Source organism: Chiloscyllium punctatum, unplaced genomic scaffold, assembly GCF_047496795.1.
Source record: "Chiloscyllium punctatum isolate Juve2018m unplaced genomic scaffold, sChiPun1.3 scaffold_534, whole genome shotgun sequence".
Classification (NCBI taxonomy): Eukaryota; Metazoa; Chordata; class Chondrichthyes; order Orectolobiformes; family Hemiscylliidae; genus Chiloscyllium; species Chiloscyllium punctatum.
The window spans coordinates 45,001-47,500 of NW_027310268.1; the positions used below are offsets into that span (position 1 = coordinate 45,001).

General features: G+C 67.2%; 1 non-coding gene across 1 annotated transcript; it reads left to right on the forward strand.

Moving 5' to 3' along the window:
* Positions 1-934: 934 nt before the first annotated feature.
* LOC140473155 (5.8S ribosomal RNA) lies at positions 935-1,088 on the forward strand. The gene has a single exon (XR_011958129.1). It is a non-coding gene; the product is annotated as a 5.8S ribosomal RNA (ribosomal RNA).
* The last annotated feature ends 1,412 nt before the right edge of the window (positions 1,089-2,500 follow it).

The following is a 2,500-nucleotide window of genomic DNA, read 5'->3' on the forward strand; positions in this document are numbered from 1 at the left end:
AGTGCCGACCGGTCTGTGATCGACGAGGGGAGCCACACCAGGTCCGGCCCTGCTGCTTGGCGGCACCGCGTCGTCGGGAGCTCGCGACAGACGGAGGGTTTCGGTGTACTCTCCAGCCACGGGAAACGAAGCCGGTGATGCAGGCGCCGGTCTTTCGCTCCCAAATCGGCTGGGTTTACATCGTTGCTATCTAGTCACGCTCCCTTCAAACCCGACGGGGTACCTATTCCCCTCACCCGTCTGTGCGTATACAGCCTCTTTGCACTTGCGGGATGGGGGTGGTGGTTTAAAGACTCTCGAGTTGCCGCCCGTCGGTCTCCGAGCTCCGTGCAGTAGTGATCCCCAGCGAACTGCCAGCAGGGCGAACGAGCGATCCCGCTCTCGGTCGGGGCGCCTGGCGTCGATCGGTGGTCGGTGGCTTGCGGGCAAGCTGCGCTGTGAGTGTGGGAACGAGTATGACGAGCCGTTGCCGCGACTCCCAGTCCACCTCGGCGGTGGCTGGGCCGGGCGGGCGTCTGCTCGGGCGAGTGCCGCCCCCGCCTCCTCGCAGGAAGTCCGCTCGCCGACACGCCGCCACGTGCACGCGTCAGTGACGCTGCCGAACCGATGGCCGGTGCCCGTTCCCGCCTCTGCTTTTCCTAGGGCAAAGCTGCTGCACGCCTCGTGATACTAGGCGGGCGACATGGTGGCGGTGATCCTGCCTCCGTCGCTGCGGTGCGTTGGGGCACGCATCGCCTCTTGGGCGCCCTGTCCTCCTCCCCCCAATAGACGTATGTTTCTGCGGGCCGCACCAGGATGGTGCTCCCCATCGCTTCACGCCACCCTGCTCCGCCCGCACGCCGGCGTGCAGGTGGCTGTAGCTCAAGGTGGGGAGCGTATGTGCGGTCCGGGTCGCTTTCCTCTGGCGAGGGAGAGACCTAAAACAAACTCAGACAACTCTTGACGGTGGATCACTCGGCTCGTGCGTCGATGACGAACGCAGCTAGCTGCGAGAATTAATGTGAATTGCAGGACACATTGATCATCGACACTTTGAACGCACTTTGCGGCCCCGGGTTCTTCCCGGGGCCACGCCTGTCTGAGGGTCGTTTGGCAATCAATCGCACTCGCCTTGGCTGGCGAGAGCGCGGCTGGGGTGTCGCAGAGGACCCGTCCTCTTTGTCCCCCTAAGTTCAGACTCCGGAGCCCTCCGGCGTCGGAGCGCTTGGCCTTTCCCCCCCACCCTGCACATTCCGTTCGTCAGGCTCGACGCCATCCCCCCGCCGGGGAGCGCGGCCTGGCGTCCGTCTGTGTCGTGGCAGTGGGGCCAGCACGGCTGTCACCGGTCCCAGAATGGCTGTCGGTGGTTCACACTGTGTGTGTGTGCCAACCCTCCTGGTCTCTGGGACACGGAGCTGCCACGAAGTGTTGAGCCTCCAGTGGGGGGTCTGCCTAAGCTCTGCACGTCCGCATTGGGTCCGTCTCTCGGTTGGCTGGCAGTGGAAAGAGTGAAGGGAGCCGCGGAGGTCCGGTGCTGGTGCGCCGCCGGCCTGACCGTGGAGCTCGCCGGTTTGACACGCTGACCCGACTCGATGGTTGATCGATTGAGAGTGCTGGGAGCTGCAGGCCGCCCGCTGCTGCAGCCGCCCGTCTCGTGGTTCGTCCTCGGCCTTAAGTGGCCGGCGGGGCGTCTGATCCTGTCTCCCCTGCTGGCGCCGAGTGCCTGGCCGAGGGAGGAGGTTTTCGTCGAACGCTGTGACTTGGACGGTCGCACGCGCGTGGATCGCTGGCTCTTGGCTCTCCCGTTCAGTCCGCACGTTTTCCGCTCCGTCCTGCCACCGGTCTCGGGAGGTACGGAGGGGTTGGCGGGCGTGGTGTGTGCTCCGTCACCGTGCAGGCACACCTACCACGCCGTCGGCCGACCCCCGCACGGTCCTCCTGGCCATCGGGAGGACGGCGGAACGTCGGGCTGTCGGGGGCCAAGTCGCCAGAAGGCCACCGCTGTGTCTTCCGTACCCTGTCACCGTCGGCGTGCCTTCCTCAACTCGTCCGACTCGGGGCCGCTGGGTTCAGGAGCGGCGTCGCCCGCCGGCCCCACTGAAGGCCGTGCCGTTCCGCGGCTGGCGATCGATGTGCGTGGCGTGCCTGCGCGACCGTTCGCCACTTGAGCCTCGGCACTCCTCTCTCCCTCTCTCTGACCGTCGGGCAGTCTCTGTCTGCTGGTGCCTCGCACGTCCCGGGCGGCGGGTCGTCACCCCCGCGACCGGGCCTCCGGCAAGGCAGGAATCAGGCTGACCCTTCCGCTCGAGTAAGCAGCCGGCACTTCCGAGTTTCGCCTCCCGCCGTGGACGGGGGAGGGTCTCCGGTCCCGTGGAATTGCGCCGAGCACGTCCCCGCGCGTGGACGCGGCGGCGCTGGAGGCGGCAGGGGCGGCCACTCGTCGACACCATCGCTGGCCAAGGGTGGTGAGCGACGTGCGGGTGGCTGGCTCTCTGACCGTCGCGGCGTCGGCCAAACTCCC